Source organism: Natator depressus, chromosome 2 (assembly GCF_965152275.1).
Source record: "Natator depressus isolate rNatDep1 chromosome 2, rNatDep2.hap1, whole genome shotgun sequence".
Lineage (NCBI taxonomy): Eukaryota > Metazoa > Chordata > Testudines > Cheloniidae > Natator > Natator depressus.
This window is the reverse complement of record NC_134235.1, coordinates 120,222,001-120,249,091: the sequence shown is the minus strand read 5'-3', so window position 1 is coordinate 120,249,091 and position 27,091 is coordinate 120,222,001. Positions and strand designations below refer to the sequence as shown.

Here is a 27,091-nt window from a genome sequence, read left to right as displayed (position 1 = left end):
TAAATAATCAAGGCAAATAAAAAAAAATCTAAACTGTGCAATCAATATTCATAGTAGATTTCATCGCAAAGAGACTGGATGTTCCAGGAAATCAATAATGGGAATTAGTCTTCAATGGCAAACTGACTGATTTGGGTAGAGATTATATGGTTTCTATTCTGCACTGAAGTTAGTGGAGTTACTTGAGATCTGACCCAGTGTAACTGAGAATGGAATTGGGCTGTAGGCTGGTAGTGACAAGACGGTATTACCACCTGACAGCTGTTCAGCATATATGAAATGAGCTGCAGTCTCATTCTAGTACCGAATGAACATCTCTTTCACTCCAAAGTTGGTGCTAATTTGTACCCTTACTACAATGTCTGCAGAAAGATGAAGGATCGAATGGGCATAGAGTTAGGAACCTTCTCACCCCTAGAGGTGGTTATTCCAGGTCACCACTGAGGCAAATTGGTAGGGAGCATGGAATGCATCTCCTGTGTACATGTGCTGCCTCTGCTGTAGCAGTTCTGTGGTTAGACAGAGTATTTGAGTTTTCATTGCTGTCAGTTGCCTACCAGTTTCATGACCACCACAGACATTTGAAAAAAGTTTAAAAAGGAAGGGTTTTTAGAGGATTATTTAATGGATTTTTTCAATCTTCTACAATCCCCACAAGAAATCGAATTTACACTGATATCTGTAAGATCAAAGAATATTTATTAATTAGAACTGAGCCTTCTCAAGGAAACAAAGCTTTCCTCTGTTAGAAAAATAAAGCTTTGTATCCCAGTATTTTCAGACTACCTAACAAGTGTGTTTTAAATCTGTCATGTTGTCCTTGTCTTTCCCCATAAATTCCCATTCAGTCCTGAACAGGGATGGTGCATCTTTTAAATCCTCCTAAGACATATTCTCTGTAAAAAGATGTCTCTGGTACACACTGCTGCTTTTCCCAGGACCTGAGATGCGTGTGGAATCTAAAGCCAGTGGGGTTCCCCAGAGGTGCCAAGTCAAAATGGCAGGGTCTGAACCACAGGGTGCCAACTGGACACTAATTACTTGCATCTGGTGGTGTTCCAGACAGCTCCGCAGAGGGACGGAGTGCACATTCCTGGCACCAATTGGCTAATTCAATTTACTTCAACAGCATTCGCCTCTGTCAGAATATTCATGAGCAGCAGAGTGAGTACCAGTGGCACAGGCAGCCAGCAGCCACTTAGACTAGGGAAGGAGCAAGGGCGAAGGAGGAGGGGAAGAGGTGCCTGCCACAAACTCGAGAGGAGCTGGTCTGGAGGAGCCTCCATCTCCACCGGCTCTGAGCTGAGAGTTGGCAGAGGCGAGGGACGGGGGGGGAGAAACCCCGTCGTCACTGCAGCCCAGGTGGAAGCAGAAATCTAGCCCTTTGTGAGCGCTGGGGGCAGGAGGGGGAAGCTGTGCGTCCCCCTCCCCCTTTTTCCCCCCCCTGAGGTGGGCTCAGGAGTGGACTTCGCTTCTCGGACGACAGTGGCCGTGGCGGGGGGCGCTGGGATGTGAGCGGGGACCCCAGCGAGGAGGAAGGTCGCCAGGAGGGTTCCCGGGGAGCTCCTGCCACACACCGCGCAAGGTACCCGCGGGGTAACATCGGAGGCTCCCTTGCCGAGCACCGCGGGAGGCAGAGGGAAGGGGCGCGGGGCTGCCGCTGCTCTCGAGTTTGGCTGGGACTCTTTCAGGTGCGCTGGCGGCGGGGCTGCCTCCGCCCAGCCACGAGCTTCTGGCTCCAACTTCCCCGGCGGTTCGGGCCAAAGGGCTGGCGGGGGGGAGCCGCCTCCGCAGCGCCAGGCTGAGCAGCGCCTCGGGTGCGGGGGACGTGCCCCAGGGCCGCCGGCTCCGGGGTGGTCCCCTCTGCTCTGCTGCGTGCTGGGGGAGCCGCATACGGGGAAACCCCCCAGGGAAAGGAGCCCGGTGGAGGCGGGGAGGTGGTTGCACAGAGGACTCTTCTACAGGCGGCCGCCCCACGGAGATGCCGCCAAGGATCAGACACTGGGGCGCGGGGGGGGGGGGCATGCCCAGCAGGGGGCCGAGAGTGTGGGGAGCCATGGGCTGGGGGCAAAGGGGGGGGGGATTTTGCCCAGTGGAAGCCCTGAACACAGGGGCATTATAGGAGCAGGAGGGAGCCCTGCCCATGGGGTGATTTGGGGGAGCCCTCCAGGGAGCGGGGCACGCGCTGTTGCCAGCCCTCTTCCCCGCCCTTAGAGCCAGGGGAGAATAAATGGAGCTGCGAGCAAAGTGTGCAGGAAACTCTCCCCCTTTCTGTTTTCACTTTTTTTCCTCCTGTGAACCAAGTTTGGTTCTTCTTCCGTGGCTCTCACTGGCCGCGGTGGCCCCTCCCGGCCCGGCCCCCCGCCGGGCAGCCTGCGGTGAAGGGCTCTCCAGCGGCCGACTTGGTGGGACTCTGCTGGGTGTTGCTAGAGGAGGGGAAGGGGTAACAGAAAATAAATGTGAAAGAGATACGGAAGGAAGAGACCAATGGCTGGGCCATAAATCAGCCAGTATATACAAGGAGTTGATGAGAATAGATCTTTTCACCCTCAAAACAAAACAAAACAAAAAAAAACCCACTTTGGAAAGGGGAGGGGGGAACCAAGAAGGTTGGTTATTGGCACCCAGCTCTGAAACCAAGGCAGCTGATGCTGAGCGGAGCCAAGGGGTGCAGTTCTTCTTAGTTAGTTTCAAAACAGCAAGACAGCCTCTGCCAAAGATTGCTGTAAACACTGAATAAAGATTTCATTGTGGGCTGGTGTGACTGGAATAATTAGGCCGTTAATTGTTCATTCTGATCCGAAGGTGCGGGAATCAGTAGGGCACAGTAGCCACAAAATGAGAGAAAGGGAGAGAAAATAGCAACATGCAACATTTATCACTTGCTCCGCTTCTGCAGTACTTTGAATCCCAGAGCCCAGGGGTCGTTATCTATTTAACAAAAGGGCATCTCTGTGAAACTGCAGTTTAAATATGCATTACTGCCATTTTCTCTTCTTAGTTTTTATGCTGGACACAATCAAGTGATGGGTTGTTTTTTTAATCCCGTTTTAGAGAAGTAAAATGTAAATATGCCTGGAGAATGAACATCCTAACTAGACTGACTAATACCAATTAATGCATTTTACTTATGTGCACACTTTATTGCCAGCTCAGCAGGGATGGCCGCTAATGGTGCCAGCTTTTGTGCTGCTGTAAGGCTTTTCAAACAGGCATGCAAGATTTTAACAGTAAACTGTTTGCATTTTAACTTTGTAATTATGTCCAGGTTTAAAACATGTTACTCAGAATGATTTCTCTTTCATGAAAAACTGGTGAAATAACCCTTACTACACTTTTGCTTTTCTATATGATGTAACAGAAAACCCCATGCTTGCTAGTGCTAAAGGTGATTTTAGTAGTCAAGCAAAGTACATAGGCAGTAGACTGACAGTATTGATATTTACTAAAAAATGGTGCTGTAAGTGAAAAGTGGTTGTAAACTATTTCCTAAGTAGCATACAACAAGAGATACATGTACAAAAAAAGAGAGTAGTGATATGTCTAATCGGAGAGAATGAAAGAGCAGGGTATTAAAACAAAGTTGATGAAGTCATAATCATCTGAGCAAAATCACAGGATGATTTGAAGTCTAATGTTGTAAAGGAAACAGATTCAGCTTTGGTGTGACTCCATTGACTTCAAAGAAGTTACACCAGGGATGAATTTGGCTCACAGATTTTAGTACAGATATCCATCCATTATATATTACTAAATAAAAAAAAAATTTTGGCACTGGACAATGTTTAATCAGAACCACAATTAGTATACTTTTCATCTGTATACATAAGGAAGCCAGAGTATAGGAAATACCAGTAAGATAACAGGGGAGTGAGCTTTCACTTTGCTGTCCAGATCATAGTGTTGTATTTTTCTGAGTTTGCCTAAGACTTTGAGATACACTTGTGAGATTTTTGCATTAAGGGAAGGGGAGAAAACAGGATACATGTTAAAGTGCTACAACTGTATAGGTAACTAAATAAAATAATGTAGTCTCTATTCAAATCCCAAATTATCTGAGGATGGACTGAGTGAGCACTGCAGTGTTTGGCCCAAAGTGGGGTGTTGGGAGGAACTCACCTGGATACTAAAAGACCGCAGTTAAAATGCACTTCACAAACGTTCTGATGAAGTTGTCAAAATTGCATTGTCGTAATCCAATGATAGATTGAGGATAAATTCTTTATTTCTGATTTAATTGTAATCCCTGTTGTGAGGAACAGTTTTCAAGGCAATCTGCCAACCTGTTCCTTTTTACCAGAACTTTCTACAAGGGAATATTGCTAACCGTATCTGGATCGACCCACTTTTAGAAACCTAAGAACATTTTACTGAAATATCCTCTAGAGGTAGAAAGACAAAATGTGTAGTGAAAACTATAAGAGACACTACTGACCTTGAGTCGTCGCCAGTGGTGTTTCATTAGGGAACTCTTATAAAGAATCTTAACTTTATAGTGCATCAATTAGTTAAGTGCTGTGTTTAATTTCAGAAAAAAGAAAAGGAGTACTTGTGGCACCTTAGAGACTAACCAATTTATTTGAGCATGAGCTTTCGTGAGCTACAGCTCACTTCATCGGATGCATACTGTGGATGCATACAGCTCACAAAAGCTCATGCTCAAATAAATTGGTTAGTCTCTAAGGTGCCACAAGAACTCCTTTTCTTTTTGCGAATACAGACTAACACGGCTGTTACTCTGAAACCTTTAATTTCAGAATAATTTCTGGAGCCACGACTGAAGACCAGTAAAGTTTTGTCATAAGTCTAATGTTTCTTATATTTAATAAACATAAACATATACCAAATTTATGGTTGTTAAATAAGACATGAAAAACGTGCCTTAAGAACCATGATAATCATGGGGAAACTATCTTATGCCCAAATAAACTTGTTAGTCTCTAAGGTGCCACAAGAAGTCCTCATTGCTTCAGCTATACATAGAGGTTTATACAATTTTATGTATTGAAATCATTAGTCATTGGTTTGTAGTTAAATGCTGAATAATACCTTGTACATAAGTTATGTGAAATGCACAGTACATCTCCAAAATAAAATTGCATTTTCACATACATAATTGTTATTCATAGCAAGTAGTCTCACAAACAGATTCCATCCCTGTAAGTACTGAGTCTGTCAGGCCAATTATGACTAAATTACTGCATGTCCTCTATTGTATAAACTAATTAAAGGGTAATTAATAAAATGATTATTTCATTTCATGGCAATGACTACATCTGGTTGTCATAGCAGAGTTTGTTTGGCATATGGTTGAATGGTCAGACATTACATTGTATGATAGCAACATTTGTGCAGAACACCTAGCAAGACAGCAGAATTTTAATCCTTAAGGCTTTAATTTCAAGACTCTGTGCCAAGGTGTTATTGAATTTGTTTGCTCATACTCTTCATCTAATCTTCCTAGACCTAATATAAAATAATTTAGCCCTTCAGCAAAATTTAAATGAGCTAACCTCATGAGGGACTTAAGTTGGAACTGAAAGATAAAATACTCAGATTTACTTACTTAGTGAAATGAATTGGATGTTGTTAGTTCATTTTCTAGTGGACAGTATATGTTAATACTGTACACTGGCAAAGAAAAGCCATGATGGAATTAGCATTGAGACTAAATTATCTCTTCTCCTCCTCCCCTCCCATCACCTCTGCCTTATAGATGTATACCAGGATGAGGTTGTGGTCAAAATGGCATGGAGAAATCTGCATTGCAGCCTTCTCCGACTGTACCTTGCATCTATAGGTGTACCAAAACTTCAGTTCCCAAAACTCCTAGTACAAACAGTATCGGTAAAATACACACACAATTTAAAATGTTCTTTTAGTAAAATAAATAATATAAATAAATGTGTGTGTATATATATATGATATACAGGATAACTATACACATACTCTGAAAGATCAGTGGTTGAGATTTTCAAAGGAGTCTAGGGGTTTTAAACATACCTTTAATGTGTCTAAATCCCCTAACCTGCTTTGAAAATCACAACCACTGATCTTTCACAGTAGGCTTATGTGTGTGCACGTGTGTGTCTTTTGCAAGTGCTAACCACAAGTAGTCATGGTTCTGACTGAGTATAGCAAAACCAGAGAGAAGAAGAAATGAAGCAATAAATTAACATTTTCATTTATAAATTACACAAAAATGGTTATTTTTTTCAGATAAAGCAAAGTAAAAGGATGTATGAAACTGAATGATCTCATTCGTGCCTTCCTTATTTCATGTACACCATCATGAATGAACAGTTTCTTCACTGAGTAGTCATGATCGCTCATCACCTCCCAAGGTCAGGTGCAGAGTTTGGCCAATGATGCATATAAAGCACTGTTTGTCTGTTTCTCTGAGAGTCTGAGTCCTGTTTCTTGAGATTTTCCAGTTAGACTGATCTATCTCATTTTAATTCTAACCATGTAACTCATTAACACCTGGAAAATCTTTTTATAGCATCTAACTGCATCATATGCATTGTCCAACACATGTACTCTTAATAGGGCTTTCACTGTGGCATTGTCAAAGAACCCTTATGTCACAGCTGGAAACATGAATCTGTCATGTCAGCACTGTACCTTGTTTTAGAAAGCGATAGTATATGAATGTATTTTATGAAGAGAAGTTAAATGTGCTCATGTACTGATCATTAGCAAGCAAGAAATTGAAGCTTATTTTTTATATAAAGATTAAAACTAGTATTAGCAGAGTGCTTTGTACACTAACACTACTGCCTCTAAGGCACTGTATTTAAGGAAAAGCAAGACATGAGGCAAGACAATCATGTCTTAGTATTTTATTGGTGTAATGTGGCTAGTTAAGGATATATCATCATTTACATTTCTTTTAAGAAAATGCCAAATGTTTATAACTCAGCTGTGATAACTTGTCTGAGGCTGAAAGCTGATATGAAAGTCCTTAGTCTGGGAATATTTGTCTTTTAAATTTAATTTAAGTAATTTGACAATTTTAAAAGATGAGTGGAAGGAAATTATCTCTAATTTCATATGCTATTTTTTGTTTGCACCTACAAAATAATTGCAAAAGCAATTGAACAAGAATATTTTGTAGGTCATGAATCCTAGTATCTTGGGTGTTTTGTTTTGTTGTTTTTTTAATTAAAGCAATAGAGGTATACGTTTGTAAAAATGTCTTCAACACTAAGACAAGACCTACTTTTGCGTAAGAATTAATATATATAAATGTGCATTTTCACTTGTGAATTAATCACTGTTTTAAAATTCACCATCTCTTGTTGACACTATAGAGCATGTCAATATGGTAATTCTCTGGTAGAGCTCACTAAGTACACATTGACATGATAGACTATAAGTACTGTGAAGGAAGAAATACAGTTTCTGATGTCAATGATCTGTGGATGAAAGGAGCATTTCATACATTTCCAATATGATCTATTTTTCTTTTTTGAACTAATGTTTTAAAAAAAGTAAACTAATATAATGATAGTTCACACACTGCACCCATTAAAGGTACTTCAAGTGTTTAGAAATAAAGTTACACTGTCAAATGCCCTTTTATAGGTTTAAAATATTTGTCTCCATTGTTTTTAATACTTTCTCAGAACCTTGAAAATGAAGGGCCCAATCCTGTAGCCGTGAGGCAGTCAAAGGTCCAACTGATATCAGTGAAAACATTGCAGTTTAAAGCAACAAATTAGGCTCTGAATTTTCTTCTCTTTTGATTCTTTCCTTCTGCCATGGTCACTATTTCTGGGGGTTTCTGTTTTTTCTAATAGTATTTGAAGACCCAAAAATATTTTTTGTCTGTCTCCCTGTTTATTCACACACACCCCAGTACCATCAGAAGTCTGGGGATAGGGTTTGTTAGATAGTTGCTGTCTGGGGCCAGCAGAGGGCACATACAACTTTGTTTTTGAGTAGGTCCTTTGTGTAAACCGCTTTTTTTTCTTACATGGTGAAGTATGTTTAACAGAATTTGTTGGGGATTTGTAAGGATTCATGTTGGTGAGCTCTGTTACAGCTAGCCAGTGGGCCTGCTATAGTAAGTGCTCACCAACATGAATAAAGTTTGCACAATCAAGTCCTAAGAATCCTAAAGACACAATCCATGAGATTCTAACAGTTCTAAAGTAAGTAACTCTTTGGGACTAAATTATTCAACATGATTTTTTTAAATCTACTACAGCAGCAATTCAGAGGTAAAAATGAAACTATATAATTAATGTCTCCTGTATGCCTAGGTATTTTAGCACTTGTAGCATATAGTGGATTCCTGAAACATGTAACTTGGACACAATGGGGCATGTTAAAGATGGATTGAAAGGCTTACCTATAAATTTTCTTGCTTGTGTAGTTTTGATTCAGAATTGCTGTCATGAAAATTAAAAGAGCAGTAGTAGAACACCATTTGGCAAATCTTATAAAATTGGTATATAGACACTTCACTAGGTGGTGGTGGTGGTTTACTGAGTGCCTTCTGTGTGCTTAGCACTATACAAATATAAAACAAGACATAGGATACATTTTTTCAAAAGCACTTAATTGACCTAGGAACTTACTTTCAAGACTTCCAATGTGTGTTAGACACTGAAGAACCTGTTTTCTTTTTAAAATGGGAGGCTCCTAAGCCTCTTGGGCACTTTTTTGAAAATTTTACCCATAGTCCTTGCACCATAGAGCTTACAATCTAAATGAGATGTAGACAACACCATTCCAACATATATGCTACATGGGATAATGTGATGGGCTAATATTTCAAAGCCTTGTGGAAGAAGAGGGTTTTTAAGGATGTAATTGAAGAAATGAGAGATATCCATGCATGGAAAGGGCATGGAGATGGGTATGGGGAAAGAATGTATAAGGTCCTAGACAGGGTAGTGTGGGAGGAATGTAAGTAGTGTGGGGGAGAGAGAATAGAAGGAAGCAGCAGTAGAGAAAATGGAATGAAGAAGGGCCTTGAAGGTGAAATATGAAGCTTGATCTTGATGCAGAAAACAAGAGGGGAGACCTGTCAAATGACTCCCAGGTTGCTGGAACAAGATAAATTTATCAACGCTACTTTGTATGTACTGAATCAAAGAACTGCAGAGAAGAAGAGGTTGCTATAGTAAAAGAGAGATGATAAATGTGATAATCCCCAGGGCTGAAGAGAGAAGGATAGACTGCAGAGGTGAAAGAGAGAGAATTTGGTGAAAGCATGGGTTGGATATATGTAGAAATAGAAGACAAATGGCAATTAGGTTGTGTGATACAACATGGCCAGAGGGCAGCAGGAGAGTGTTAGAAGGGAGCCTTATTCCATGTAGAGGGAAGAAAGTTTGCTATAAATTAATTAAAGCACTTTGAAGCCAATTAAAGCACCTGAAGCCAGTCATATGATAAAAACTCCCTGCTTCAATCAGACAAGAGGAGGAGTTGAAGCAGAGTGGATTGGTGTTGGAGCAGAGAGCAGTTTGGAGGAGTTGAAGCAGAGTGGATTGGCATTGGAGCAAAGAGCAGTTTGGAGGAGTTGAAACAGAGTGGATTGGCGCTGGAGCAAAGAGCAGTTTGGAGGGAAGCAGAGGAGAGTTTGGAGAAGTGTTGCGGTGGGCTAAGAAGACCAAGACCCTAGGTAAAGAGACACCTGGTTTGTGCAGAGGGGAGGCAGGAAGCCACACAAGCTGAAGGGCAGGAGAGGGAAGTAGCCCAGGGGAAGGAACCGCTAGTTCTAGTGGTTTACCACTACGCCTAGGGCCGGGACCCAGAGTAGAGGGCGGGCCCGGGTCTCTCCCTCTCCACTCCCCTCCTCTAGGACACTAGTGGGGCAGTTAATACCCCAGTTCAGGGGCAAGAAACAGTGCCCTGAACCTCCCCTCAGAAGAGAAAGCGCGAGACCCATCATAGTAGTGCCAGCAATTTGCCACACGTGGTGTAAGGAGTGGGATCTACGCGCTGGGCACTTAAACCAGGGTTAGCCAAAACCCTCCCATCCCTAAGCTGGATGACATGGTCAAGGCCCTAATACAAGCCACCGCAGCCCAGCGGACATATTACAACCATCGGGCAAAAGTACGGGTGATGGTGCTGGTGCCGACAGCAGAAAGCAAGCTCCTAGCCAGCTGGCATGGACCATATGAGATAGTGGAAGCCATTTGGGAGGTGGACTATAAGGTCAGACAACCAGACCGCCGAAGGCCAGAGCAAATTTACCAAATCAACTTACTGAAGCCCTAGCATGACCGAGAGATGTGCCTGGTCATTCGGGGAGCTCCACCCCAGACAGATGACCCACAGGGGCAGGTGAAGATATCTCCTGAGTTAACTCCAGAACAACGAACAGAGGTCATTGATATGATCCAACAGAACCAGGACGTGTTCTGTACACAGCCGGGCCATACGACACTGGTCCAACATCATATTGTCACCAGGCCCGGAGTAAGGGTGACAATAAGACAGTACCAGATACCGGAAGCTAAAAGGGAAGAAATTAGGACAGAAGTGAAGAAGATGCTGGAACTCGAGGTTATTGAAGAATCCCATAGCCAGTGGTCTAGCCCTATCGTCCTAGTCCCCAAGCCTGACAGCACCCTGAGGTTTTGCAATGACTTCCAGAAGTTGAATGAAGTATCCCAATTCGATGCCTATCCGATACCACACATTGATGAGCTAGTTGATCAGGTAGGCAAGGCCCAGTACCTAACCACCCTGGACCTGACCAAAGGATATTGGCAAATTCCCCTGGCCGAGAATGCCAAGGAAAAGACTGCCTTCTCTACACCTGATGGCCTGTTCCAATACACTGTCCTCCCTTTCAGATTCCATGGGGCCCCTGCAACATTCCAACGACTTATGGACAAATTGCTGCGACCCCATGCCAAGTATGCCGCCGCCTATCTAGACGACATAGTCATCCATAGCCCTGACTGGGAAACACACCTAGGAAAAGTAGAAGCAGTGCTAGACACCCTGCGGAAGGCCGGCCTCACTGCCAACCCTCTCAAGTGCATTATAGGACTAGCTGAGGCCAGATACCTCGGGTATGTAGTAAGGAGAGGTTTGGTGAAACCCCAAAGGAATAAAGTGGAGGCAATACAAGGTTGGCCTCGACCAGTCTGCAAAAAGCAGGTCAGAGCATTTCTAGGGATAGTAGGATACTATCGGAGATTCATCCCTCATTTCGCCACAAGAGCAGGGCCATTGACGGATTTGATAAAGGCTCGGGACCCCGAGATAGTAAAGTAGACTGATGCGGCAAAAGGAGTATTTGCAGATTTAAGGACAGCCCTTTGCTGCCATCCAGTACTCATAGCCCCAGACTTCGAGAAGGAATTCATCCTACAAACAGATGCCTCGGTGGTAGGGCTAGGAGCGTCCTTTTGCAGATGGTAGGGAAGGAGGAACACCCGATCTTGTACGTCCTCAGGGAACAAAGGACGCCGTCGTTGAAAAGGAATGTCTGGCGGTAAAATGGGCTATGGAGACTCTCCGCTACTACCTACTGGGGCGGCGGTTTACCCTCGTGACAGACCACGCCCCACTCCAGTGGATGCACAGAAACAAGGAGAAGAATGCAAGAGTGACTAGGTGGTTCCTATCCCTGCAGCCCTTCCATTTCCGGGTACAGCATAGGGCCTGAAGCCAACACGGCAACGCTGATGGCCTATCACGACAGCACTGCCTCTCGTCCCAAGTAGCCCAACCCCATGGTGTTGAGCAAGGGGCGGGGTGGGAATATGAGATACAGCATGTCCAGAGGGCAGCAGGAGAATGTTAGAAGGGAGCTTTATTCCCTGTAGAGGGAACAAAGTTTGCTATACATTAATTAAAGCACCTGAAGCCAATTAAAGCACCTGAAGCCAGTCACATGATAAAAACTCCCTGCTTCAATCAGACAAGAGGAGGAGTTGAAGCAGAGTGGATTGGTGTTGGAGCAGAGAGCAGTTTGGAGGGAAGCAGAGGAGAGTTTGGAGAAGTGCTGCGGTGGGCTAAGAAGACCAAGACCCTAGCTAAAGGGACACCTAGTTTGTGCAGAGGGAGGGCAGGAAGCCCCACAAGCTGAAGGGCAGGAGAGGGAAGTAGCCCAGGGGAAGGAACCGCTAGTTCTAGTGATTTACTGCTATCACTAGGGCCCCTGGGCTGGGACCCGGAATAGAGGGTGGGCCCGGGTCCCTCCCTCTCCGTTCCCCTCCTCTAGGACATTAGTGGGGCAGTTAATACCCCAGTTCAGGGACAAGAAACGGTGTCCTGAACCCCCCCTCAGAAGAGAAAGCACGAGACCCATCATCATAGTGCCAGCAATTTGCACAGTTGTGACATAATATGAAGCTAGGTGAAACAGTTTAAGGTTATAGACCAAGATTCAAACTAGTCTGGTGTTGTCTAGATTTTTATGAGACATCTTTGGGACATATACAGTTCAAGAGATTAAAGGGTTTTATAAAAAGGTAAATTCAATTTTTTTCATGTTGAGTTTGAGGCGATAGTTCATTTAGGAGGAGATGTGAGAGAGGCAGCTAGAGATATGATATTGCTATGTGTAGAGATCGCGGGTAGGAGATCAAATTTGGAGTCCTCCATATAGAGATGATAGCCCGAACCATCTCTTGTATACAGCTCAGGCCTCACACAGGGCCAAATTCTGCTCACTCAGTTTTATGTAAATCCAGAGAAACATCTCTGAACTCAATGGAAGTGCACTAGATTTACCTTGTTGTAACTGAGAGCACAATTTGTCCTGAGATGTCCATCGGAATCTTTAGGAACATTAGTTATGTAAACTTTAGATGAGATGTGTGTGTGCACCTTATGTTATAGAATAAGGAACTAGGCACTCAAGTTCAAATATCTTGGAAAGGGTGATGACATATCAAAGTTTCAAAGAAAACAAATTGATCAGCTCTATGTTATTGAGTTGTCAACTCCTGCCTCTGGTCTGCCTATGAAGCCAGCCTTCATTGCCTGTTAATCCATTTTTCCCTTAAACTCCTGCAGGCTTTGTGCCATGCTGCCTAATATACATGGAAGGATCTCTCCTTAGGACTCACCTCTACTGTGATGCCAATGAAACACTTGACAATAGCTAGACAATGGGTATACTGAGACTTGTGCTTAATAGTGTCAAAAATAATTGTCTTCTCTTCTCCTCATCTTCACCCAGTTCATTTGTTTCTCATTAAATGCTAAGATTGTAAGATCTTTGGGGGAGAGACTGCCTTTTTATTACATGAGTAGAGCAAAGGGTTCTTGATTCCTAATTGGGCACTCTAGGTGCTACTGTAGAATAGTCAAATATGAAAACGTAGTAAAGAAATTTATTAAAAATCTATAAACCTTGAATCTGCATTTTGTTCAAAATCTGTTGCTAATTTATTCCACTGATAATGCATGTTCATATCAAATGTAAGTAAAAATATAGGGTTTAATTGTTTCTTCACATATCTAGTTAATGAAACCTGTACATTTATCTTAGATCACCATTTAAAATACTTTTTGTGGTTCTATTTCTTTTGTAAGTTATTAATATTCTTCAGTTTTAATATCTTGGCAGTGGACAGTGTTTGTTACCTAAGATGATTGCACTTGCCAGCAATTTTTTAGACTATTATGTGACGCCCAAGTGTTTAAAATATGGTCATATCAAAATATGTATTTAAACTATTAAATCTCTTAACAGACAATAATACCATAGGCCTCTTTCTCATGTTGGGGCCCTATCCTGTTCTCACAGACTTCAGGTATAGAGCTGAGATTTTTAAAGCCACCTGTGGGATTTAGACACTCAAATACACTACTGCAACCTCATTGATTTCAATGGGATTATGCTAGTGTAACTAACAGCACAGATGAAAAAAGAGTCTTTAATTTTAATCCTTATAAAAGGGAACTCTGGGATGAGCTCAGGAAGGCAGGACAATCCATGACATGGTAGAAAAGGTGGAAAGTAGTCCTGAAAAAAAAAAGAATCTTCTTCCGGGGTACACAAAAGAATCACTCATTTCTAGTTATATGTTTCTTTCCCTTGGAGTTAGGGGCAGGGATTTCAGAATTTTATAGTCCTTAGGATAATTAAAATGAGATCCCCAAGAGTTTTGGTTATGGGTCCCTTCTTGTCCCATTCATAGATCGTAAACTTTACAGGAGGATTGTAAGCTTTGTCATCTATGACTCTTATACATTAGGATTGCTTTGCTCTGCTAAGGCAAAATTGTTCCTTACATTATAGTTTTTGTTTTCCCCACATAGCTTCTTTTCATAGTCTTCTGCCTTCCATGATATAAGTAATTATTTTCTCTCATTTCTTGATAATGAACTCTAATGGGCCTGCTGTTATGCACGTTTTGAGCCTGGGAAGCTTGTCCGCAATATTACACTATAAGCGTGCTACTCAATGCAATTTGCAAGAGGACAAAGCTATAAGGGTAGTAAAGTGGAATTGCATTCACACTTCTCCATGTAATTTATTTCCCATTTTTTACTGGATATGGTATGGTTTAAATGCTGCCCAAAGGACTTGACACCTGTGCAATACATTACAGAGGTAATCACCAACCAGAGCTCTTGTTGGAGTTGGGGTGATCTCTGGTAAGCTTCCTAGGTGAGTTGGAGAGCTGGAAACCTAGAGTGGGAGCCCTTGCTGGACCGTAGAGGGAGAGTATATGTGCAATTGCCCTGAACTGTGACAAGTGCATAGTATGTACCCCTTAGGCACACTAACCACTCCCCACAGGTGGTGCAGTTCCATACTACCCACTGCATAGGGCACTACATGGGTGAAATTCATGCTTTGGGAATCTAAATGGTGCACAGTCCTGTGCTGGGGTCTTCACAGGGGTGAATGTCACCCTGTGGGTAAATCTTTCAATCTAATCCTGAGTGTAAATTACAAGAGTTCAGAGCACTTGGATTCCTCTTCATTTCTTCTTTTCTTTTTTTTTTTCAAGGGCTGTCTGTGATCATGCTTTTCATCACTGGTTTTATTTTGAACAGTTTCTCTCTGATTTCCGGATTACATAGGTTGTGTGCAGATTCATTTCTCTGCTAGCCACTGATGATCCACAGTGCTTACATACAGTACACCATCTTCACAAACCATAATGAAATTGAGATTTGAAGGAATAACTGGATGAGCAGGCCTCTTTCTCCAGCTGTCATGTCTAGTTGTGGCAGCAAACTGGCGTTGCATTGTAAAAGATGCTAATTTCAATGTGAGCTGTAGCTGTGTTGAGAGAAGCATAAAAGGAATTCTTGATTATCTATATCAGTACTTCTGTCTCTGGGGACAGGCTCTGAGTCTTCAGATCACATATGGCAAGAGTGCTGTGATAAAATATGCATCAATAAAACTTTGCAATTTATGATAAAAGAGTAGAAAGTTTTATACACTGTGATAATTATTCCTGACTAGCATTTCTTTCTTTCTTTCTTTTCTGCCCCTTTGTAATCCTTTACTGTTAATCTGTTTCAGCTTGTTGTACTAATGATTACATCATTGTGAGCATGGGCTACAAGCTCATTTCTTCAGCAAAGCTGTCAACGCTAGGGAGCTCTCCCTTTTTGTAATTCCCAAACCCTCCCTGAGATCCCCAGGTACTCAAACTGTGTACTAGGCTGGGATTTGCTGTTGTAGGAGGGCCCTATTATATAGGGGTTGTTAACTTTTCTTGCACCTTTATATAGATAATTTATATCCCACAAGAATGGAAGATTACCTTCCATACAGGACCAAATTATATCCTCTGAAATACATTTATAGTTCTTAGGAGATGCAGATCTTTGAGAGCAGAATTTATCCCATATTATATATTGATAATGCATTAACCTGCATTGGTTTACAGGTATGTCATTTAAATGATTTTTTTTAATTTAGAAAAAGGAAAAAAATCTCAACCTCTGCCCAGTTGCAAAAAGTACATTGCTGTCCATTTAAATATAACAAGCCGATATACATAGTCAACAAGCCACAGTTTGTTTTTCAGATCCTATGTTACTTTGCTCATCACAGCATAAGAAAGCACGGGTCACTTTTTGTCTGCTTCAGAACACTTGATGATAACTAATAATAATACTTTAGCATTTAAGTCGTGATCCCTGCAAACCGTCTGTGGGCTGAATTCCAAATGACTTCAAAGGGATTTCCAAATGCAGTGTTCACAGGCGCAGGCCTTTATACAGTACTCTGTACTGATGTGTTTGCACAATGCCAAGCACAGTGGGATTCCTTTCCTTATTTGCATATCTAGGCACTACTGTAATACAAATAAATAATTATTAGTCCTGTCTGTCTTTTTTTTTTGCTTTTCTTCTCTTTTCTTTTCTTTGGTAGGAAACTAAAAACTGGCGGGGCTTACGCAGTAGCACATTTCTACACAACTGAGAGAGAAGCTGGGGAAACTGTCCACAACAAACAATTTAGCCCAATAATTCATTCTTTTGTTTTGTTTTATTTTTGCTGTTTAATAGCTTGTTCCCATGCAATGTTTGCAAAATGCTTAACTTTAAGCATGTGTTTAAATTGCATTGATTTCAATGGGAGTTAAACACATGCTTAAGAATTTTGCTGGATCAGGGCCTAAGGCCCCAGTATAGCAGCCCATCTCTGTCACCCACATTAGCACATGCCTGAGTTTAAGCATATTCTTGAATCCCCTTGAAATCAATGGTATTAAGGCATTTACTTAAGTGAGATACAGAACAGGAATGGATTTAAACTCATACTTAAATGCTGTACTGAATCAGGGCCCAAATGAGTAAAAAAGATTCAAATGTCAGTAAAGAGAATGGATTGGATTAATCTGGAAGAATATTCACAAATATTTGTCTTTGTGTGTTTACCTAGCTTCAGTTGAAAAGACAAAATGTAATACTATTAACTCCATATTAAAGAGTGATGAGAGATTTAGGTTACAAAAATAATGACTTTTAATTATACAGCTGTAAGGTGGCGATGACTTTTTAAGACAAGTGGTGGAAAAAAGTCTGGGTTATTTTTCTACCTCTTTGCCTTTACATGAATTAATAGGAATTACAGTCTATTAGAAAGCTGAATGAATTTGTTTAACTCCCCTGTTTTTCATTAAGCCGATCCTAAAGACAGGAGACCTTCAATTAGTTTTGTTGGCAGCACTGGTTAATGTTGTAATGATTGCGAGAAGAGGGGAAAAAACAAAACTTTACTGTGGGGATAAGGGATAAGATAGACCAGGCAAAGAGACAGAATACTTAACCACTAATTAACTCATGTACTCATTTAAAAAAAAAAAAAAAAGCCTGCAACCTGAAAGGGGTAGCAAAGTATTTCTGCACTGCAGGGCAGGCCTTCAGCTTTTGCTACAAAGTGCATATAATATTAATAGTATATAAGAGCCAACTGCCTATAAAATCATAGTCTTCCACTCTTCCAGGTCCTTGTCACAGAGCATATTTAATTTAACATTGCAATATTTATTTTCCAAAGCTAAAAGTGAGCCAAAATATATTTAGTAAAATGAGTATTTTGTAACAGCAGAGTATCTGACCTACGTTCAAGTAGCAAATTAACCCTAATTCATCATTACAATGACCCTATGCCAAACAACCTTATTTCAGCTGCTCCATTCCAGTCCTTCATTGACTTTGTAAAGTGTAACCATAGCAATTTTGCCCGGTTCTGTTTTGGGGTTTTAATTACATCTATCTCTTTTATTATTCCTGTTTGAATCTCTGTGTCGTGCTTGGGTGACTTATAAGCAAGCTTGGCTTGGCCTAAGTATTCTTTAGGGATAGGCTCAAGCCAAAATATGCATATTGTCTTGAAACCATGTCAGATGGGAGCTTGTATCTCAGATTCTAACCAACTAGAGGGTTTTGTTTTCTGACACAAAGGGACGAATCTTGTCTTCTGTTGCATTCATAGGATTGCTTTTGGGCCTCATATATTATGAGTTTTGTGTGTGTGCAATTCACTGGAAACAGTCCCTTTGAAGAATAAATTGATAATACCTCTTGCTTCCACCTTTTCAGTTCTAGCATCATATACCATTACAATAACTAATTCTGCTTTCAGATATGATACACAGAAATCTGTAAATATGTGAATCCAAACATTGTTACTGTCTGACGCATTATTCTTGATCAAATTAATAGGAACAGAATGACCTTAGTAGGTCTTTCCTTATTTCATCTATTGTGTGATCTTCTGTGATGTGTTGCAAAGTGACTCAAGCTTCCTTCCCTCCAAAGATGTATAAAGAACATACCCAATTCCTCTAAGGATTTCTATTAGGGGAGGTCGGAGCAAATATATACTGCAGTAGGGACACAAAGCCAGAAGGCTGCACAAAGGGCATTTAGCTTTAAAATCTGAATCTTCCCCTGAATTCCCTCCAGGCATAGGAGATGGGGATGTTTCATGACAAATTCTGTCAAAATTCAATTGTCTTGTCACTGTACATCATTCTTAAGAAACTGTATAATGATTAAAAAAACCCTTAATTTTTAATATTTTTCATCAGAGTCCTAGATTTCTCAAAGTCAAGCAACTTCTACTCTAGGAGACACAGGAACAAAAATAAAAGCTAGCTGTCATTTCCAAGCCCTAATACAATCCTGCTTGTGGTCGTGTGTGTTTGGGATTGAGGGGTGGGGGGAATAGAACATACAAGAGCAAATGGAAATAACTAGAAGTTTTACATTTGAGAAAAAGTGCTTCCTACAGGTGACACTATAATTAACTTTGTAGGTCCTTGATACGCACTTTAGTCAGAAAGTTTTTGGGGGGAGGATGTACACATATGTATACATATTAATATAATTTGAGTGACTGGACAGGCCCTGTGACCAAGCAGTATCCTCTGTAATGTAATGAAAGTGACCTCTGCTCTTTCTGATTCTTGACTTCTGTCTTTCTTCCATGTCCTCACCTCTCTCTCTGTCCATGCTGTCAAGAGCTGAATCAACGTACTTAGCCCCTGTTGGCTTAGCATTTAATAGCAACCCCTCGGGTGAATTGTGGGACAGCAGTAACAGGTTGCTAAGGAAGCCTCTTCCACACTTTCACAGCTGGAAGCAAGATGACCATGATGTAGGGCCCTTAGAGGTGGGTGAGAACCAAGCAGAGCAAAATGGGGAGGAGGTGGTCACTCGTAGTGTTATATACCAGGAATGCAAAGAATTCTTTCAGGGAAGGGGCTAGGGAATGTAAGTAATAAAAACAAATATATCTTGCTTAAACTGTGTGAGGCATAACAATAGAAACATACTCCCCTTTGATAATACTTAATACTTTCACGTAGCTATAATAAATACAATTTTCAGAAACAATACAGTGTTTTAAAACAAATGATGCTTGCAGAATCACAATCTATTTATCTCTCAGCATCTTCAAGACGCGTGCGTTATTAAATTTCAACCTGGGCTCTCTGTACTATAATGTGGATAATTAATGTGATTATCACTCAGACAATTTTCTGACTGACTGAAATGTACCCTGTATTTTGGCTGCAAATATTTCAATTAGCTTGTACAAGCAAATTCTGCTACCAATTTTTTTCTCATGGTTATCTTTCTTCCTGGCAGTGAGTAGTACTAAAGTACATAGTACATAGTATAGAATTACTAATGCCTGTACTAATGAATGCAAGGTGAATGCATTTGTTTGAGTACATGTTCTGCATTCATTTTTAACTATGCCTGCATCTTCTAATGACACAAAGTGATTATTTTTTTTTCCAACGGATAAGGTTAGGACCAAGGAAACTCTGGATATCCTGCTTATTAAGCTGTAGTTCTTGAGGATTATACATTTGTTACTTCACTTCTAAAAAATGAAGTAAGATTCACTGCAGAAATGTATACGGTTGGGAAAGTATTATGTATTGGTGCTTTATTTTTGATTGCAGTTGTTGGTTACAAAAATTATATTCTAAATTAATAAACATCATAGCGTAAACATAAAAAGAGTTTTCCAGTCCCATTAATGTCTCATGTGAAAAATGTGAAGTATTTCCCCCCAAAAATACTAAAAGTTTCCACTCAGATGTTGACATAGTGGTAGCCACATGGTATGCAGTATTGTCCAATGGGAGACAGAGCTCTTTTGGCAGACTGGGCAGAGGCTGAGGGCAGTGTGGAGACAATATAGTCTCCCTCCTGAGAAATGTTGCTGGCTGCATCTCTCATTATGCACTGCACTCTTCTGACCAGTTTGTGCAATAGCATTGGAATCCCGGTTGTCAGAAGGATAATGCCTTGATTAAGATGGAAGTGAATAAAGGAGGAACTCTAAAAAGTAAAAATTAGGACAATAGAAAGCTTTACTATTTTATTTATTATTTGAAAATGAAGTTTTAACTTATTTTGTTCTTTATGTGAAAGAACAGTTGAACCCTGGCATGGCTGAAATTGTTTCTTTTCCAAGGTCAGTGCTGCACCTTACATTTAGAATAATGGTTTAGTGTGGCTTGTTGATTTCATTTATGAGAAAGATCTATAAAAATTTATCCAGTCTTGCTTCAAGCGTGTTGGAGTATTTCTTCTGAAGTCATGGAGCTCCATCCCAATGGATGCTAGTAAAAAAATCTTTTATTGCATAAAAGTGGGTAATAGCTTACAAGATAAAGAATTGGCCTTTCCACTATATTGAACTTCAAGTCCTAAATGAAACGAGAGAGTCTCTTTTGGATGTTGCACCATATTTAAAAAAAAAACCGAATGCAGTTAAACTATTATGAATTGTTCTAAATTGTATCCGCCACAGAGAGACTGAACTTGAAAGTTGTAAAATTTCATCCTTTTTGCCCTGAATTGAGAGTAATTTAGAAAGGTCAGGGAGACAGACTACTATAAAGGAAATATGGAGAAGTTTATTCTGCCTGTAGACTTCAGCCACTGTCATTGCTGGTCTCTGAACAGGAAATATTTGCCAATAATGGTGGAGCAATTTTTAAAAATTACACATCTCTAAATGTTGTATCTGAATCTGTTCCCATGGAAGTCAATGGGTATCTTACCACTGATTCCCACTGAAGCAGCAGGACATAGAAAATGGCAGTTGTCATTAGCCCATTCCAGACACACAGGAGAAGTGAGCTAATAATAATAATATTTATTTATTCTTTAATAATAATAATCACACAGAGTCCCCCAAGAAGTTCAGGGACCTATTGTGCTAGGTGTGGTATAAACACACAGGAAGATGGGTTGTGCTTCAGAGAACTCACGATTCATAAGAAACAGGTTTAGAACATATTAGTCCCTCTATACAGCCTTTTCCATGAACAGTTACTTCCTTTATTTCCCCTTACTTGCTTCTGGGCAGTGACTATGCTCATTAAATCCACTTGCAAGGTTTCATAATACTTCATTGTTGCTACATGTAGTGTTTTGGGATTTTTCCTGACTCAGTATCACAAATACTATATATACAGAAACTTAGTACATGTTTCTTCTATTTTTCTTATATTAAATGTTTTTCTTTTGGCTATATTGACCTTAAAGTTTATTCAGATACTGTGTATAATATTTCTTAATTGTTAAGAAAGGTTCACATAATGTTTATAATAAATAGCAGGTGTTCATTTAGCAAACAACTTCTTTTAAATCTGTATTAGTCCTATGTTATGCTGTATTTTTACTAGGACTGTCAAGTGATTAATCGTATTGTTAAATAATAACGGAATACCATGTATTTAAATATTTTTGGATGTTTTCTACATTCTCAAATATATTGATTTCAATTAAAACACAGAATACAAAGTGTACAGTGCTCACTTTATATTATTTTCATTACAAATATTTGCACTATAAAAATGATAAACAAAAGAAATAGTATTTTTCAATTCACCTCATACAAGTACTATAGTGCAATCTCTTTATCATGAAAGTTGAACTTACAAATGTAGAATTATGTACAAAAAATAACTGCACTGAAAAATAAAACAATATCAATCTTTAGAGCCTACAAGTCCACTCAGTCCTACGTCAGCCAATCGCTCAGACAAACAAACTTTGTTACAATTTGCAGGAGATAATGCTGCCTGCTTCTTGTTTACGATGTCACCTGAAAGTGAGAACAGGTGTTCCCATGGCACTGTTCGCATGCATCTGGCATCACAAGATATTTACGTGCCAGATGCACTAAAGATTCATATGTCCCTTCATCTTCAACCACTATTCCACAGGACATGCGTCCATGTTGATGATGGGTTCTGCTTGATAACGATCCAAAGCAGAGCGGACCAATGCATGTTCATTTTCATCATCTGAGTCAGATGCCACCAGCAGAAGGTTGATTTTCTTTTTTGGTGGTTTGGGTTCTGTAGTTTCCACATCTGAGTGTTGCTCTTTTAAAATTTCTGAAAGCATGCTCCACACCTCGTCCCTCTCAGATTTTGGGAGGCACTTCTGATTCTTAAACGTTGGGTTGAGTACTGTAGCTATTTTTAGAAATCTCACACTGGTATCTTCTTTGCATTTTGTCAAATCTGCAGTGAAAGTGTTCTTAAAACAAACGTGTGCTGGGTCATCGTCCGAGATTGTTGTAACACGAAATATATGGCAAAATGCGAGTAAAACAGAGACAAGACATACAATTCTTCCCCAAGGAGTTCAGTCACAAATTTAATTAACGCATTATTTTTTAACGAGCATCATCAGCATGGAAGCATATCCTCTGGAATGGTGGCCGAAGCATGAAGAGGCATACAAATTTTTAGCATATCTGTAACATAAATACCTTTCAATGCCGGCTACAAAAGTGCCATGCAAACGCCTGTTCTCACTTTCAGGTGACATAAATAAGAAGCAGGCAGCAGCATCTCCTGTAAATGTAAACAAACTTGTTTGTCTAAGTGATTGGCTGAACAAGAAGTAGGACTGAATGGACTTGTAGGCGCTAAATTTTTACATTGTTTTATTTTTGAGAGCAGTTATGTAACAAAAAAAATCTACATTTGTAAGTTGCACTTTCATGATAAAGAGATTGAACTACTGTACTTGTATGAGGTGAATTGAAAAATACTATTTATTTTGTTTATCATTTTTACAGTGCAAATATTTGTAATAAAAATAATATAAAGTGAGCACTGTACACTTTCTATTCTGTGTTGTAAGAGAAATCAATATATATGAAAATGTAGAAAAACATCCAAAAATATTTAATACATTTCAATTGGTATCCTATTGTTTAACAGTGCGATTAATCGCGATTTATTTTTTAATCGTGAATAATTTTTTGAGTTAATCACGTGCGTTAACTGCGATTAATTAATAAAACCCTAATTTTTATTCAATTCAGTTAGCACCCAGAATGTGCTGAGTGCTGAACGTCTATTAAGGAAGGCAAGGTCAATGACCCAGAGAATTTAAAAGGATATTACAGACACAGGATAGGGGAAACTGAAGCATTCAAGGTGATCAGTCACAGTCTGGTGATATTATATAATGGGGGTGGGGGTTTTTTGTTTGATTTGTTGGTGGGAAATATATGAACTATGCCTAATTACTCCTCAACAATGCTATTATCAGTCAACTAGTTTTCTCGTGGGCATCTTGAGGATTTCAGGAGCAATTTTTGACTGTGAACAGAGGAGACCCCTTGCAGACCAGCTCAGGGAAGGCATTCCATGTGCAGGACATTGGGACAGTTATGGCATCAGCACAGGCATCACTGGGGGAACAGAGGAGGGGAGGGTAATAAAGAAAGACAAGGGATGATGTGAGGGAGGGGGAGCAGACTAAATCAGGAACTTTAAGGCAAGGACAATAGCTTGACCCCCATGTGGGTCTAATCAGCACCTCTGCTTAGCAGCATGTGCTCACATCTGAGGCCAGCATGTTTATTTTACAAGCTTAATTAAAAAAAAACTAGATGATAAAACTAGGTGCAAAGAAAAGTTAAATGTCACTAGTTGTCTTGATAGCTAAGAGCAGCATTCTATATTCTAGCTATTGCAGAATTAATGGCTGTACTTATCCCTTTCTTGGACATTTTGAACTGTATTGAAAGACAGAAGTTTTACTCTTGCATAATTCATGTGACTGGTTAGATTTTTTTTTAACATAGCAGTGAAAAGCAAAACCCAACATATTTTACTCGGGTGGTGATATTTTACCTAAAGCATGGCCATTATCCGTTGCTTTCTGTAATGCTACGTTACAGTGGAATATCTGTGAGATGAGAGACAAGGTGGGTGAGGTAATATTTTTTTTATAGGACCATCTTCTGTTGGTGAGAGAGACAAGCTTTTGAGCTACACAGATCTCTTCTTCAGGTAGAGATGAGGCTCACAAGAATACTGAATGAATTCATTAGGACCAGTGCAGATAAAATCAATTCCTAATTCTTAGTTGCTGAGGGCTATACTTTGCTGTGATGTGAGATGCTCATCTGGGTTTTATTTCAGATAATTTCCATGTGAGGGGTGTGGAGAGAAAATGGCTCTGACATGTAATTTAGGAAAAATGGTATTCTGTCTTTCAAGATATGACATGCACCCCAGAGACACTTCCAGTTCCATCGGAAGGAAAGTATCACCTCAGGAGGTTGAAAGAACAAAAATGAGTTTGAGGGTGGGTGAAGTGCTGCCTAAAATGTAGTTGAACATTTGACGTGCATCCTCTTTGTTCAAAAAGTAAGCAAAACTAACAAATTCTGGATACACAACTTAAAACTGGCCCTAGGCAACTTTAACATAAACAGTAAAACTGAGACAAACTTCTGCCCTAGTTCTTCACCAGATCTTAACCTATGCCCCAGCTCAGGAAAGCTCCTTGTTCAGGATAGTACTTAAGCACGTGCTTAACTAGAGTCCATGGGACTTAATTATGTGCCTATAATGGTATTTAAGAACATTCTAAAAGTAAGCATGTGTATATGTGCTGTCCTGAAGTGGGATAAACTTCAATCTGTGCTTTCCTGAATTGGGACCCAAGTGTTTCTATCAAGTGTGAAGACATATACCTAGGACTCAAAGTATTTTAACATTCATTTAATTATAATTATTTATTTATATATTGTTTTCTCGTTAATCAGACATGACCCCATCTGCACTGAATAAATATACTTAAAGTATACATAAAATTATGATTGCACAATGTAAACCCAATGCATCAGTTCAAATGGAAAATGACTGTTACACAGGAACATAAGTATTGCCAGACTGGATCGATCAAATAGTTCATTATCATTTCTCCAACAATGGGCAAAATGCTAAAGAAGAAAGGAAAAACTCTCTAATAGGCCTGGGCAATGATGAAACCCCATGGATAAGGTGTGTGAGTGGGGAGAGAAGGGGAATTTTTTTTCACTCCTGCTAATAGATATGCACGTTTACATTTCAATTGGTTGTGAAACTCCTACTCATGCTGATGAGCAGGTACTCAGGAGAAGTCCCATTGACCACCAATGTGAGTAAGGGGTTCACACTCCAATCCCTAAATGGGACTTCCCACTTGTTTAAATGAAGGCTATTTTTGTGCTCCAGGAATGAAGTTACCCAACGTATCTTCTATATACTAACAGCGATAGAATGTTTTCAGTTTGCTCACTTCTGACAAATCTCTTTTTGTGATGTTTTTCCCCTCTTGTTAGGAAAGTTTCCCTGTACCTTTACCTCTCAAAGAGATAGAAATGTTTCTTCTCCAGTGTGCACTTAATATAGTCACAGAATTATAGAAATGTAGGGCTGAAAGGGACCTCAAGAGCTCATCTAGTCCAGCCTCCCTGCACTGAATCAGGAGCAAGTAAACCTAGACCATCCCTAATAGATATTTGTCTAACCTGTTCGTAAAAATCTCCATTGATGGGGATTCCACAATCTCCTTTGGTAACCTATTCCAGTACTTAACTATCCTAATAGAAAGTTTTTCCTAATATCTTGTCATTAACTATATTCCCATTGAAATGAAGGGGATCAGGTTCAAGCCCACAGTGGTCTGGTAACCGTGATTTTTTCTTATACCTTATGTAATAGTCAAGTCGTGTGTCTTTGCTTAAGGTGCATAACTGCCCAAATGTGGCAAAAAAAAAATTTAAAAGGAGACTATGAGTCAGATTGTGATCTCAGTTATGCTGGTATAAATCCAGAGTAACTCCAGTACAGTCAGTGAAATTATTCCAGATCTATACCTGTGTCACCTAGATCAGAATTTGGGTCTATGTCCATGTGTGGCATTATTCCAAGTTTTAACTGTAGGTTGTTGATTTCAGATTTTAACTCACTGTGTTTATGCCCTTCTGATTAACCATAATGCTTTGTATTGTTACTACTGCAAAAGAGTTTCCTCAGTTCTTTTCTTCATTTCTCATAAACAGACAAGGGCAATGCAACCTTGATGGAGCTACTATAAGGTGGGTGCAAAACTGGTTGGAAAACCATTCCCAAAGAGTAATCATCAGTGGTTCACAGTCATGCTGGAAGGGCATAGCGAGTGGGATCCCGCAGTGATCAGTTTTGGGTCCGGTTCTGTTCAGTATCTCCATCAACTATTTAGATAATGGCACAGAGAGTATACTTATAAAGTTTGCGGACAATACCAAGCTCGGAGGGGTTGCAAGTGAAGATAGGATTAAAATTCAAAATGATCTGGTCAAACTGGAGAAATGGTCTAAAGTAAATAGGATGAAATTCAATAAGGACAAATGCAAAGTACTCCATTTAGGAAGGAACAATCAGTTGCACACTTACAAAATGGGAAATGACTGCTGAAGAAGGAGTACTGCACAAAGGGATCTGGGGGTCATAGTGGACCACAAGCTAAATATGAGTGAACAGTGTAACAATGTTTTGCAATGTTTTGCATCATTGTTTTAATTTTGTATTAAAATTCATTGTCTAATTAATCAGGTGTTCCTCAGTCTCTTTTAAGATTTTATCATATAGGAAAACATGTGACTATGTGGGAGCAATAGGGAAGCCATCTATCCTTTCTATGTGAATACATTATCCATGTTGTACTACAGGCTGGGCAATGTAAGGACTTAACCTTTAATTAAGGGAAGAATGAGCTAGAAGATGTTCATGTTTGAATTACAGCCAATGCTACTGGCCAACCCTAAAGTTGATCTGCATCCTGACATTATAATGTTTACATTCCAATATAACCAGTCAAA

General features: G+C 40.1%; 1 protein-coding gene across 1 annotated transcript in view; it reads left to right on the top strand.

Annotated features, from left to right (window-relative positions):
- Positions 1–1,214: 1,214 nt before the first annotated feature.
- The window catches only part of CDH20 (cadherin 20), a 150,052-nt gene continuing 124,175 nt past the window's right edge, over positions 1,215–27,091 (top strand). Inside the window, exon 1 of the mRNA XM_074944981.1 lies at positions 1,215–1,585. The gene's annotated coding sequence lies outside the window, so the exon portion shown is untranslated. The remainder of the gene's footprint in view (positions 1,586–27,091) is intronic.